The sequence below is a fragment of the Tympanuchus pallidicinctus genome, unplaced genomic scaffold, assembly GCF_026119805.1.
Source record: "Tympanuchus pallidicinctus isolate F22 unplaced genomic scaffold, pur_lepc_1.0 scaffold3, whole genome shotgun sequence".
Taxonomy (NCBI): domain Eukaryota; kingdom Metazoa; phylum Chordata; class Aves; order Galliformes; family Phasianidae; genus Tympanuchus; species Tympanuchus pallidicinctus.
In genome coordinates, this window is record NW_026294747.1 from 90,107,782 (window position 1) to 90,122,773 (window position 14,992).

At 40.9% G+C, this 14,992-nt stretch overlaps 1 long non-coding RNA gene across 2 annotated transcripts in view; it reads left to right on the top strand.

Moving 5' to 3' along the window:
- Positions 1 to 14,992, top strand: part of LOC128085768 (uncharacterized) — a 195,143-nt gene that overhangs the window by 84,190 nt on the left and 95,961 nt on the right. For both annotated transcript variants that reach the window (XR_008209082.1, XR_008209083.1), the window contains exon 4: positions 1,540 to 1,606. This is a non-coding gene — a long non-coding RNA (uncharacterized LOC128085768). The remainder of the gene's footprint in view (positions 1 to 1,539; positions 1,607 to 14,992) is intronic.

Here is a 14,992-nt window from a genome sequence, read left to right on the forward strand (position 1 = left end):
CAAGGGGCAAATATGGATTATTTTATTCCTTCCTGCTTATGCCAGCTGGAGAAGTGAGCTGAGTGCCCAAGGGATGCAAATCCTGAGTTGTCCAGCCCCTGGAAGCTTATAGACACAAGGATGAGACTAAGAGTGTCTGATGCTTGCAGCTGCAGGGAAAGCTCTATGTGGCTGAATGTGGTAGGAGTTCTGTCTAGAGCAAAAAGAAAGCAAAACCTCAGAAAGCTGTTTAAAAATGAAACTAAGAATTTCAGAGGAAGAGTCAGAAGAAATGAGAAATGCTTCCCTCCAAAGCAGCAACAGAATGATAAATTACTTTTGCCTTTCTGAAGCCAAGCTAGAAAACCTCTGTTCACCTCTATTATCTACTTCTGGTCTCTGAAGATGCATTACCATATTAATTCATTGCATTATACAATCTGAGCAACTAAATGAGTTTACCTTATGCCCTCTTAATAGTATTTTCTCTTAATGCTAGCTTTAAGTGATACATTTTAGGGGATACTTGAAGTAGGATGCATCAAGAAAATTTATTTAAATTCAATTTTGCTTACAAATTATGACTTATCTCTTCTTGATGAACCAAGTATGGAAAAACCACATAGCCTCTCCATGGGGGAAACCTCTCGGCACTGAGACTGCTGCTACCTCACATGTAATGTGGGGTTTTACTGAGGCAAAAAGCAGCAGGAGGCAAGAGGAACTGTTCCTGTCAAAGGCATCTGTGGCATCGTGGGCTGAAAAACATTCCTGATGGATCAGGATGGTTCCAGTCTGCTGGAACACAGGGCGTGTGCTATGGTGCTGTGCTGCATATTGTACCCATTGCGTGGTTCAGGGTGTGTGTGCATTTGGCTGCATTGTTTGTTACTTGGGCTTTTGTGTTGTTGTGGGTTTTTTTTTAATGTTCAACTATTTGCTATTTACAACGGCTGACAGAAGTAGCATTAACTTGCTGCCAGCTGGAGATCAGTTCCTATCTGACCTCTTGATACATACTAAACACCTTGTGACTTCAGAGGGAATTTCATCTCATCTTTGTGGCACTAACATAAATTAGTAAATAGAAAGTATCTTCATTTGACATGTTCCAATGTAAGTACATGATCAGCAGAGTCTCATGTTGAGTAATTTTAAGTTAATAGGTTTATCCCTGTGCTAGGTATGCTATTCATTTAAACTGACCTTACTTTATTTGAATTATTGCTCAGATTTGCACAAGTACAAATGACCTAATCTTCCAAAATACATTTTCTGATCGACATAAGCAAACATTCTGAAGAAGCAATTATGTAAAAGAAATGGTTTTAGGCAACAAATGGCTCTATAAGTAAATGAATGCATCCTAAAAAAGTGTGACACTTCTATACTTAAAAAAAAAAAAAAAAGTTAAAATCAATGAAATGTGATGTTTCTGAAAATAAGAGCTCAAGACTACTCTGAGAAATGGAATACAGTGAAAACAAAGGCTGTTCCAGCCTTCTGCTGGTGCATAGCCCGTATACACACATTTGACCAGTGTCACCTCTGACTTTCCAGGTCTGCAACATCAGCGAGAAACTATATGGAAAACCTGCCCATTTTTTTTATCTACAACCTGTAGGAGGTAAGGTTTTTTAACAAGTTGAAAGGTCTTTCTTTAAAGCAAAAGCACTGCAGAAGTTTGCCATGCTACTCACCTTTGTGTCTTTTCTATTTTGTCCTTTGTCGATACCCAGGGATTGTATTATTTATGTAGGTTTAAACACTTTTCCCTAAATACAAGAAGAATGTGGGGAAATAGATGTTCCTCTTCTGATACATTTTTTACATGTATCTACTCATGCTATCTGTGGAAAAATGTAATTGATAACTGTTAGAAAGATATTACAAAGCCACGTACTATCAATTGTGTCAATGGGTACGGGAAGAAAAGCAGTAGATGAAGCTTGGTGCTGGAGAAATCAGTATAGACAAATGATTTTCTCACAGTGATCAAATCTTAGACTGAAGATAATAGGTAGCTACACAGTTGTGCATTGGTATGAACAGAGTATCAAGACAAGGAAGAAGAAGGGTGAAAACACAAATGTTGCTTGAGATAAAAAGAGGAAATTATATTGCTAAAGAGAGAGGAAGAGCAGTATGACAGCAGTCAAAGCACTGTGAGAAGAAGACAAAGAAATGCAGTAATAGAGAATGTATGACATAAGGAAGATGAAAGGCACTGCTTACAGCTACAGTTATCGCATGATCCTTGGTGTGATGCTGGCTTCCCATAAGGTAATACATGGCACATGGCTAAGATAAGCTGACACAGCTCCGTCTAGAAGTACTCATAAATGTTTTCTCTCTTGTTTTCCTTCCTCATAGGAATGGGTATGGTCTACCAGGAAGGTACATCTTCCCAAATCTGTGGGCATTTTTTTTTTATGCTTAGAAACAACGAGAGTGCCTTTTTACACACACCTTGTTATTAGTCCAACATCTCCAAGTTAGCATAACTTATATGATAAAAGACTTCAGGAACATAGACTGTTTTCACCTAAATCGTGCTATAGCTGCTACAAAGGGAATGCAAAAGGAGGTGTCCAGGACAAGAGCATCTTTTATGCTGTGATAATGAAAGGCATGTGGCTGTGAGGAGCATAGCACAGTGCCAGCTGGCAGTGCACTTGATCTTTATTGGTGGCATCAGTCCCCAGGAACAGGAGAGATGTGTTTGTCCTATCTCCAGGTGGCTGCCTACACAGTGTGGGCAGAAGAAGGGCTTTGCTGATGTAAATTGATACTTTGCTTATGTTGCTCATGGCAATGCCTTTTTAACTGGTGCGCAAGATGAGAAGAAGAAATGTGGTGTCTCTGGAGAAACAAGTGTCTTTTAGATGCACAAATTAAGCAGTTATTTACAAATCCCTTGCTGGCACTGGGGAGGGAGGTGTCGCTGGGCACAGCAGAGGCAGCACATTAGGCAAATGTTTCAGCTTTGTCTCTAAGATACACGCTGCCCTTTCTAAAATGAATATGTTTGTACCTTAGAGAAAAAAGGAATCAAAGCGGTAATACTTACGGGAGGCACACAACATGAAGTGCTGTTTTGTATACTTGCTCATTTCCTCAGACTTCTGGGTTTCTCAAATATGTCTCCTATGCATATTTTGGACCATGGAGATGTTTCCATGGTGACAAATAGATGCTATGTTTATTTATTGGGCAGCAGAGAATGACAATGTCGGCAAATGACATTTCTTTCCATTCCTTTTCTTTTTCTTTCTTTTTTTTTTTTTTTTCCATCTTTCCAAGGGAGATTTGGTTTAGCTAATGAAGCTGGCAAGCAGAAGCAGCAGCAGTTTTTCAGATATCATTCAGCTCCACTTTGAGTACATGAGACAAAAGTAGAGAGCAGTTACTGTGGCAGTGTGATTCTCCAATGATCCCTCCAAAGCCTTTCTCTATTCTGCATGCACAGAATTTGTGGTGAGTGGGCATTGCCTGCAGTGTCAGGGAGATTTCATGGGAAAGGATGTAAATATTTCTTGCATTAAGTGCATGGCTTTTTTATCAGTCCTCCCTCACATCTGTTCCTGTCAATATTGTCCATAATAATGATCTTTTAGGTAAAGCTCTTCTAGCCCATACTGTTCTGGGAACAAAACAAAAGAAAAACCACAAACAAACAAAACCAAAAACCAACCAAGCAACAACAACAAAAAAAGCCCTTCATATTTGCAATAGCCTGTGAAGAGGAGGAAAGAGAGATTTTTAGGAGGAGGCTTCTGTGAGAAGAAGCTTCTGGCTGCCACCTACCAGGTCAGGCTGCCCAGGACCCCATGTAACCTGGTCTTGAACACCTCCAGGGATGGGGCATCACAACTCCTCTTTTAGGAGGAAATTCATTACTCAGAGCAGCGAGGTGCTGGCATAGAATTTCCTCCTAAAATCTAATGTAAATTTCCTCTTGCTGAAGGAGTGAGATTTTTATAGTCCATCTTTCCTCCCTCCTAATGTATGTGTTTGTGCTGGAGCTGCCCAGTATCTGGCTGTGCCTGGAAAAACAGAGGAGCCAGCAAGACAAGCAGTTTCATGCAATATTAACAAGCAGAAGAAAGAAGCTGATGATACTCATCAGTGGCAGACTAGATCTAAGTTCGAATGTTTGACTTGAACTTTTGAAAGTAAGTAAACTCCTCCGGCTTTGCTTTTCCTTCCCTAACAGTTCTGAAATTTTGCCACTTGAGCTTTCATTGAATGGGGAACTGCATACATTGTCCATGCACGTGTGGCTTGATGCTAAGAAAACACACATCAAAATGGCGCTGTTGTTTTTCTCAGACATGTCTGATCTTCTCAGCAGGAGAATCTGGTCTCCAGTCAAAAGATATGCAGATCTACACCCATCCATATATAGTCAGCACATTCCTGGAGTTTTTTATAGTCTTGCGTAAATGTACAAGGACTGCTCCAAAAGTAATGCCTCCAATTTCATTATGTTGGCCCACGAGGTCAGAGGTGGATGTTGCTTGTATGGCATAGAGGTTGAACCTTCCCACCAATATTCCATTACGTGTTGTTGCAGCAGAGAGAGGGGTAGTCTGACAGAATGGCATCTGACATGGACACGTGTATGAAGCAAGGGAATGGAACTGAATTCTTCCTTGTGGAAAAAATGGCACCCACTGACATTCACTGACACTTGCTGAATGTTTGTGGAGGCAAAACAGTGAATGTGAGCAGAGTGAGGCGGTGGTGGTGCATTTCAGCAGTGGTGACAGTGATGAGAAAGGCAAGCTTCATTCTGTTGGCCATGCAGATATTTATAAGCATGGCATGCAAATTCTTGTTGACCACTGTCAAAAATGCACAGTTAATGGTAGTGACTATGCTGAAAAATAGTGTTTTGTAGCTGAGAATTTGCTTTATTGACTGGTATTATTGTGCTCTTTGTATCTATTATAGTTTCCATGGAAATAAATAGGAGGCATTACTTTTGGATATTTCTACAAAATGCCTTTCTGTAAATAATTATCAATTCAGGACTTTGTTTGAACTTGGAGATGTTTAATTCTTGCAAGTGTTTTTTTCTGCTTTTTGGTGTTTTTTTTTTCCTCCAAATGTTTTGTATTGTGTGTCTGTGCTCATTTCCTGAGCAGCCCATCTGTGCATTGGACCTAGGACCCTGGATCTGGATTTTCTGTCTCCACTCACACTTGCAGAAAGCTAACCCAGAAAATGTTAAGTACAAACAGAAGTCCGTTCGTAGGCCATAGCAAAGACACAAAAGAATATGTTCTCTCCTTTAATATACTGTAACCCTAATCTTGCACTAATTCTTACTGCCAGCAATTTAATTACAGGGATTTGATACTTACATCTTGAAAATATTTTTGGAGGGCTTTTCTCCCCCTTTTTGACTGTTGGATCAGGCCCACTAAAGCTGGCATATGCCTACAATCACAGGAATGAAAAAGGAAATACTCTATGCTGCATGGAATAAGAAAGATGTGGAGTTCTATCCACATCAGCTCCTTCCAAATTGTGTTTGTGTGCTTCAGCAGGTCTTCAGACTAATGTCAGATGGATCCCTTGGGTGGTTATTACATTGCCACTGCTATGGGATTAGAAGGGTCTGTGCAGTTGCCTTTGGCTGTGAGGCAAAAAGCCTTGTGGCATGGTGTCAAGAAAAGGAGGAAAGAATAACAAGGAGACAAATGAAACAACTTGGCCAGCCAGAAGATGTGACATTGGAGCCAAGCCAGCGCTATGACACAACATGGGCTGTGAAAGGTCCCTGGGCAGCTGGCACGCTGCTCACTGTGGGACGTGGGTGTGCAGCAGGGATGTCTGCATCATCCTCCATTTCCCAAGCCCTGGCTGCTCTCATTTAAGGTGGGGACATGGGGCACTGGGCCCAAGTAAACTGGGAGCTAAAGTGGGAAAGGAAAATCATGCAAAAAATTTATGGGGACATTTGAGTTTGAATGACTGACAAGTTCTACGGTATCAGAACTTTTGTTGCATTTGAAGGAAAAAGTGGGTACTTGGTTTTGGTCTTGAGAAGAGGCCCCGAAGAGGAGGCTGACTACTCTTGGTGTGTAAACTGGTAGGGGGAGCTCTGGTGCATCCCTGCTCTCTGTGAAAGGTAGATCTACCAAACAGGGAAGCTTCAGAGAGCACTACTTGCTGTTGTACTCTTCAGCTTCTCCTTGTCACAAAATCCTTTGCCTCTTGGAGCTCAGGGACTTTCTAGAAACAACATATTCTCATACTTGTTGTTTTTTAAGTCTGATCCCTTGGAAGTCTTTCAGTCAAACGCAGTGGTCAGTGGTTCCAGGTCACAGTGCCTTTTATATGGCTTTAAGCAAGAAATTCCTAATGATATGTTTACACCTCAGGCATTCCTCTGAGGTTGCCTTCACAAGGAATCTGCTCTCGGAGCTCATTTGTTCTGATCATTAGCTCACATTGCTTTTCTTGCTGAAAAAGGGAGAAAATGTCTGCAAATCCAGGTTCTGTGGGCTACATATAAAGGTGGATAAAAGCGTGTTTTGAAAAACAGGTCCGCTCACTTCTCCCACAGTGGAAAATCATTCATCTGCCAGTGTTTGGTAGTCTCAGCTACATCAGATGCAGGAGAGGCCAGCTTCAAGAAAAAGAGAAAGTAGGGAAATAAGGCAGAGGTGCCTCAACTGGAGAGAAGAGCAGGAGGCAGTCTGAGATGGGCTGGCATCAGAAAGACCACAGAGAACCATGAAATGGACCTCAGCATTGGACAGTGGCATGGTCTGATAGAAGTTAGGATAATACAAAAACATATATTTCATAAATAACTAGACTGGATATCTACAAAAACATCTCTTCCTGTCTTAGGAACCACCTCACTTCTACCGTTGTGAAGGCTTTTGTTTTGCGGCATAAGATATCACTGACTGTCAGAATTGTTCAGGAAAGCCAATTGCCCTTCCTAAAATGCCTACATTCACCTCTCTGTGACTGAGCTGCTGCGTTTCTTGATGAATTAATAACATGTTTTCAAATCCTGGCCATTTGTCCAGACAAGAAAAGTCTAAGCTAAATATATAGAGTTCTAAATCTTCTCGCAAGGGCACATGAGAAGGGAAAAAATCTTTCTATAGCATATGAGTTTTCTTTCACTACCTTCTCCTTTTCCTTTGCATATATTCCTCCAGGCAAAAGATAAGTCTTCTCTGTGAAAGTAAGATCTTTCCCTTAGTATATTCCCAGATTCAAATTTGATCAGACTGATTCTTAAGAAGCTCAAAAGAAGATACAAATGGCTGCTTCAGGTTAAAAATGGCCTTTTATCCTGTGAAACACGTCTAAAAGGGTCTGTCTGTCCCTTTACTCACATCCTTACTCTGTGAACCCCATATTCTTACAGTGCTTGATCTTCATAGGGAGAAACAGGAGTTTCAAGGTTCAAGATCCTTGGGCAGACTGAAGTTCATCTTTCCAGTGGGCTGATGATAAAGATCATTTAAAAACCATCTGCTTGAATAGAATTTAAGTGCTGTCAGACACTTGCCTTTTACATAGCGGAAAAGGTGGTGCTGAAGGTCCAGAGGGATTACATGGTTTCTTGGTCTCTTTATAATAGGCTTTCAGTAATGCATACTTTTGGTACAGCCAGACTGCAAGTCGGTGCAATATACATGATGTACAGCTATCACTTGTAACTGGAATTGCTCTTTAACATTAGCAATCTTTCTGAAAACATTTGCACAGCAACTGCTAGCAGAGAAACCCAAAAGGAAGGGTTAAAATGAACAAAACTTGTATTACACACGATCAGTCAAATACAGTGGCATCTGTCAAACAACTTCAAATTCACAAGTTTTTTAAAAAATACGTTTCCAAGAGTTCCTCCAGTCTCCAGCACAGAGCAGAGTGCTGAGGCAGTCACTTAAAATTCTGCTAAATCATTCTGCAGCTTTCTAACCAGTGCTAATAGCTTTTAGGCTGGCGCACAACCTCATGCCAATAGGAAGCCTTGCACAGGCTTTTAAGTCTTTTATGTGTGTGGGTAAGCAAGAGAGAGCACCACAGATTTAATTTAGTGCCCTTGGTGGCTTTCAGTAGAACGTGTATTAATCACTTGTGACTTCTGTTTTGTGGGGCGGGAGTTTGTCTGGAGTAAGGGAAAATCAAATAAAACTCATAAAGTTGAAAGTTGCCTTGATTTCATTTGCTGATTTTAAGCAGCAAATTGTTTCTTACCCATCCTTGCATGATAATTGGTAAATGTACTGAAATGGGTTGTTTGAGTTTCAATGGACTCTCTGGGCAATCACATAATAACCAGAGTTCTAAATGTGCCCTATAGGTACAATTGCTAATTGCACTGCTCTGATAATTTCTGTATGGCAGAAACACATTATATTTCAAACTTGGCATCTTGCAACAAGGAGGCAGGGCTATCTTCAGCTGCGTCTGGCACAGGGTCTCGGAGCAGAGGAAAAGCTGTAGCACAGCCCTGAAAACACAAGCCATCAGCCCAGCTGCAGGGAGTAAGAAATGCGAGTAAATTACATGAGATGAATGAGGCTCAATAGGTCTGCGGGCAACATTACTCTGCAGATGAGAGTCACTTCATCTAACATTAAGCTTTGAATGCTACACTTTAATTTAGTTGAGTAGCAGCTTTCTGTTGCCCAGAGAGAGAGGGGCCCTTGGGGGGCAATTTATCCTATGCAGTGTTAATGACTTGCACTTCCAGAGCACAAATCGTCTCTCATCTGTAGGTGAGATAACTCACCTTCTGCAGGTGCTTATGAGAGCAGACAGAAAGACCCTGGCTTTGACTTGCACACTGAACATCTGGGAGATTTCAAGTAGGATCAGAGGCGTCCTTCTGAGAGCTGCCTTTGACCGAAGGAGCTCTAGGACTTTTAACGCAGGCAGACAGTACTGTGTTGGGAGCAGCTCTGCAAAAAAATAAAATAAAATAAAAAATAAAAAAGGAAAAATAATCAACTGCCCACAGCTGCTCCTCTCCCACATAGCTGCTGTTGCCATGACAGCAATCATCCCTGATGGAGGATGCTCTGGAAGGTCTCGTGCTCTTCCTTCTCCTCCTCCTTCTTCTCCTTCTCTTCTTCCTTCTCCTTGTCCAGGGAAACCCTCCAGGGACATTTTGCAGAGTGGGGGCATTTGTTTTATGGTTCTCCCCTTTCAGATGTGAAGAACAAGTTTTCTATTCCACTTAATGTGTGACTGTCAAAGACTGTCAGGCTTTGCCCATTTTTCTGTCTTCATTGGATAGTGGCAGTGGCTATGACATGTATGTATAATTCTCTCAGTTATTCCTCACAGCCACACTGATTCTTCCCTGTTTGAACTGCTAAGACATACTGTTGAATTTGGGAGCCCCAACAACTCTCAAACCCTGGCAAACACACAATGGAAATGTGCTGGTGGTGTTTTGTTTGCAAAATTCAGAGTATGTGGGATGATGAAACCTGTGGACCAAGCAACCTATTCCTTGTTCAGTAATAAGCAAGTCAAAACAAAGTATTTCAAAGCTATTTCTGCAGTTCACTTCTTTTCTCACTGCATTTCTTTCCTAACTAGAAGAAGGTGTGAAACAGACCTAGGTCCAAGCTAACAGTAGATACCGAAGTGGTTGTGGTGGCAGGAAATTGTCCCACTGTGGGTATTGTCTTATTCCTTTTTCCTCTGTGTGATTCTCATGTGTAGGAGATAATACAGGAATGGTCTGAAAGTCACGATGGCAGATGTACAACAACAGAAGCTTTCTTGGCATCCTGTTTGGTATATTTTTTCTCTCTCTTCCCATAGAAAATTCTAGTTTTGATGTTGACAGAATTAGAGAATTTAACACTATAAATGTAGGTTAGGTTTAACAGTGGAAACATATTTTGAGAGGTATTTTGCTGCTTGTATCCAGACTAAATTTAGACTGTCCATTCTCTGGAAAATTCAGTCAATAAATAAACAAATAAAAGAAACAAAAACAAATCCCCAAAACTTCAGAAATTCCACTTAGAAGGGATATATGTATATATATGTATATATATATATATTTTTTAATGAAACAATTATAAAGACATAAAAATGTCTCACTTGAAGGCTTTCATAAGGAAGCATCACTGGGGATGTTCATTTCAAGCTCTGATACCCACAAGTCACTTCTTCCCAGTAGTTCCTGCTGCAGGACACTGTTCTGCCCTCGCACCTCAGTGAGTCCTAGCGCAGGATCTGTAGCCATGAGAGCTTTTGAGCTCACAATCCCTGTCTGGGAAACCTGAAGTTTTTTTCAGTCAGTGATTTTGATGACTCCAAGCTTCACAGAGAAAACGGAGAGGGAGAAACAGCAAGAAAGCAGACGGTGCTCTGCTGGAGCCCCTGCAAGGTGAGTGAAAATCACCATCCCTTTTGCTGAAAGGGCCATTTTGAATGAAAAATTGTTCTGTCAGGTGTTGTTTTTTTTTCTGCCCAGCTCTTTTCTGTGAGTTTTTAGTGCCGTTTCTCTATGCTCCTGCTCTTCCCTGTGGGCTGGCATGCTGCCTACCTAGCGAGTCCTGGTCTTATGCCTGGTGGACCCAATGTATTGCAGATATGCAAGGAGGTGTCACCTCGAGGGAGAGGAAGCAAGCAGACAAGTGCTTTCTAATGGGGTGTGGGAACTGGGGTTGAGGGATGTTCATCCTGCAGTGCCCAGGAGGCGCTGTGCAAGCATTTCCTGGTAAAATGGCTAATGGATAGGAAGATTGCTCACAGGTTTTTTTGGATGAATGAAAGATTTTCATTCCTGGAGTAATTTTTGGAGGGTAAAATCCACCTTTTTCTTAAGGAAAGGCAGATGGTTTTCATTAATAATCTCATAGAGCCGAGAACTGGATTGTCAAAAAAAGTAAGAGTTTGGGTTAAAATTATGTTAAAATGATCATGTAGAGAAGGACCAAATACCTTTGTAGGCAGTGAATCTTTAAAGCAAACCTTCATATTTGCTGCAGTCAAGGTTGTAACTCAATAATATTGTCTTCCATAGAGGCTTGGTAGGATTTAGATGTAATCTGTGCTAGGATTTCTGCCTCCAGTTTCAAACAGCGTTAAACTATATTGTTGCAGGCCATATTTGGCACTCCATTAGTGTTGCTACATCAATATAGTAAAAAAACTGTCTGCAAATAAGTAGTCATTTAAATAGGAATCTCGGAGGTGTTCAGAGATATCTTTAGCCAGAAACAATTATTGCTGCTGATGATAGTGTCATCTTTACAAGGAAAGAGAGACTGCACCATGAAATGCCTGAGATCACATTGTACTGTGCTGCAGTTCTTTTAATAGGGTTTGAGTTCTGCTGTCCTGAAATCCTCTTGGCACATCCAGTCTGTGCTGTTCTGTACGTGCTGTGTGCTGTTTGGAGGAGATTTTATCCCTCAAATGGAAAGAATGGTAATTTTGTGTTTTTGTGATACTGTAGGGGCCCGAATGGCACCAGTATATCACCTCTGTCACAAAGGAACAGTTGCTTGACTCTTAAAGGAATTATTTTGAATGCTTCTAATGTACTCTGTGTTCTGTGAATGGGTGGTGTTGCAAAGCATAATTAAAGCTAAAAAGATATACAATCCTAAAACACATGGTCTCTCACATTGGTTACAACACCAGTGTTATTGCAGTGCACTTGAGAAAAATCAACAGCATTATTAAAAATATGCTGATCACAGGAACTGCTAACCTGCATGACAGGCTAAGTATGAATTAAATTCATTCATTTTACAAATTGGCCGTTTTATAATATTAAAATGAGAATGAGATTAGCTGAATTAAAAAAACACCCCATTTCAAGAGATGTTTATAATTCTGAAGCAGAAGGGCTGGTGACATTATCATTATTATTAGAGCACTTCCTGCAGTAGTTCTGCTTTGGAGGGGAGAAGGGGGAGAAGCAGTCTAGCACATTGTAGGTAGTTAAGAAATTTCCTGCTACTTTATTGGCCATCTTGAGCTGCAAATTTAGATCTGTCTGGGGAAAAAGACTGAACTAAGTCAGTTCAGCAGGGAATCCATAAAAAAAGGAAAGAATTTTAGTAGGCTAGCAAAAAGGAAAATCATCACCTCAAAGGAAAGAATCCTGCTCATAAAGTCTCAGCTAAAGCAGGAGAGCTCATGCACAAGTGTGGAAGCAGAGGAAGTCTCAGAAGAATTATCCAACAGTGAAGGCAATAAGTATATGAGGTATTAAGCATACTCTTCTGGATCAGACTTTCAAGCAGTTGTAGTTTGAAAAAATAATTGAAATAACATGGCTTATAAAAATTAGCCAACCTGGTTGTGAACACAATTTTAAGACCTAACTGATTTATTTTATTTGCTTAATCTCCTTGTATTAATTGGTTGGTAATGGTCTGCTAAAGAAAAAATAAGCCACTTGATGAGAATAAAGTATATTTTCAACCTGTGAACTGTAAGACGTCATTTAGTCACTAAGACCAAGTCAACCTAGGCAGCTTACACTGGAGTATTGATCATTCAGTTATCTGAGACCAAAGCCTACACCAAGGGGAATAATAGCATTACTCTGCAAAGCAAGTAAACCTGTTGCAGGGAATAGCCAGATAGCTTGGAAAGGGCAATGGGAATAGGAGATCAGGCTGTGAAGGGAAAAATGGGGGGTTAGTGCAATTGTTTAATTTCTCACCCCAGACATCTCTCTCTGATTATGCTGAACAACACTGGATGTGGCAAAAGTTCTCTTCTGATCTCCTGAACTGTGATTTAGGTTTTAGACATTGCCATTAATTATTGAAACTCAGAAGGCTGCAAAAACATCTTGATTCATTGGCAAACTGACAAACATATGGTGTGTTTTGCAAACCTCTAGGTTTCTGTTCAGAGGAGGAGAACATTAATTGCATACAAATCCTACTGGGAGTTCTGAAACCAGCCATCGTTAACATTGTTAGACATCGTCTCTGGGAAGCTCAGTGCATTTTAAAATCTGAGTGAAAAATTAACAGCTTTTTAGAACTTTTCAGAAGGAAAGTGATGAAGCATAATAAACTAAAAAGCAGAACATCAAAGTCTCTGGTGTTCTTCAGTATCTAGTGTTGGTACATCAGCAGCTTTGCTTGTTGATGGCTAATCTGGTTGGCAAGTTGGTATTTATCAGCACATGGAAATTGGCATAAGAACCTGTTGTTCCATGTTGCTCATGGCCTCCAACCAGTTCCACTTGGGCCATTTGATTGCCACGCTGCCATCTGAAATCCTACGAAAGTCAAGACTTCAGATCTAGATTCCGTGAGCACAGAGCTTAATCAACATTGGCAATGGGCCTTTGATAAAGGAGATTGTGCTGTCGTTATTGGTACAACCCAGAAAGCTTCGCCAGCAAATGCTGCAGTGCATCACATGAAAAATACAACACCCTCTTTTTCATTTAGATTGTAACATGGCTGTTCTCTCTTTCTCTACTCTCTGCACTGTTTAAAGCTGGGCACCAAATTTATGCCACACAGTCCAGCAGTACCCTGGGACCTACTGTTGCTGTCATTATGGTCATTTCAGTGTTTGCTAGAACCAGAGATACATGAAGAACCATATGATTTAAGGATCTAAGGATTTAAGGCCCTTTTGACCAACATGGTAACTCTTCTACTCAGCCTCTTCAGATTTTCTGAGTCACAAGAGCATACTCTAATTGCCTGCTAACCTGATGAAAAAGTCTGCTGTCCAGCTTTTTAGACTAAGGATGGTATAGATATGGCTACACAGTAGACAGGAAGGGACAAGTTCATACAGGTTGATGTGAAGATTTCTGTTTTGACTAAGGGTTGTAGCATCCTTGTTCCTGATGACTTACCCAGTGGACTCACTGTACTTGTAGTGCAGAGACTGGTAGAGCACTCACTAGAGGCAAAAACTTTCAGGAAGGTTATTCTGTTGTGATGTGACTTCAAAATCTGGAGTGATGGAATCTATGAGTTCCCTGTCTCAAAGGAAGGTCTGGCTGAGATGGTCCACGTGTTTGTCTTGTAGTCCCAGGGTGCAGAGCAGAAAGCAGCACTGTGTAAGAATTCTCTAGGACACACCACAGAAAAATCCCAGGCCATTCTGTGACAGAGGGCTGGAAAAGGACCTGTGTGCTTCACCAGGTCATTTCTCCACATCAATGAGTGGCATTTCTTTCCCACTCTGAAATGCCTTCAGCAATTCCTCTCTTTCAAAAGGGTTAAATTCCATGCCATTTAGCTATTTGTGCATTCCCCTAACAATTTCCTTGCTGTGGGCTATCACTGTTCTCTTCAAGCCTCATATTTCAGTGCCAGTGGTCAAACTCCAGAAGAAAAGCAAATCTCAGCATAGTTATGTGTGCATAGTTATGTGTGCGCCCTCGAGAGCACTGTTCTGCAGAAGTCTTTGAAGCTGAGACTGTTGGGTGGATTTCCTTTCTTTCATCTTCCATCTCACATTCTTTATATGTGTAAAATAGTTTAAAACCGAGCCCCAGTGTGCTTATAAAATGCCAGGTCATTGATAATTGTAGTGCTCATTTGCTGTGGTCAATTTAGTACTAATAAGCTGAAACTGTTCTGCAGGGATTCTTCTACATGGAACATAAACTCCTTTTCCCTCACTTAAGAACACTTTCCTATAAAATGAATGCAACCTAATAGTTTTCCTCCCCATTTTAGTAATCAGTCTCAGCCTGTATCAGTGCTATTTCTCCCATCAGCTTTCCCTATAAGTTCTCTTTTAAGGCATCAAATCAATGATTACATGGTGTGCAGTCTATTGAACAGTCCATCTTGGGAACCCAGCATGTAATACAGTCTCTAATACCTCAGTGCCATAGCAAAAGCAGAATTTACTGCAATAGGCTAAATTCAATGCACAGACTTTTCCTTCGTTCTTTCCTTCATTCCTTCCTTCCTTGCTTTCCTTGCTTTCCTTCCTTCCTTGCTTTCCTTGCTTTCCTTCCTTCCTTGCTTTCCTCCTTCCTTGTTTCCCTTCTCCCTTCTTCCTT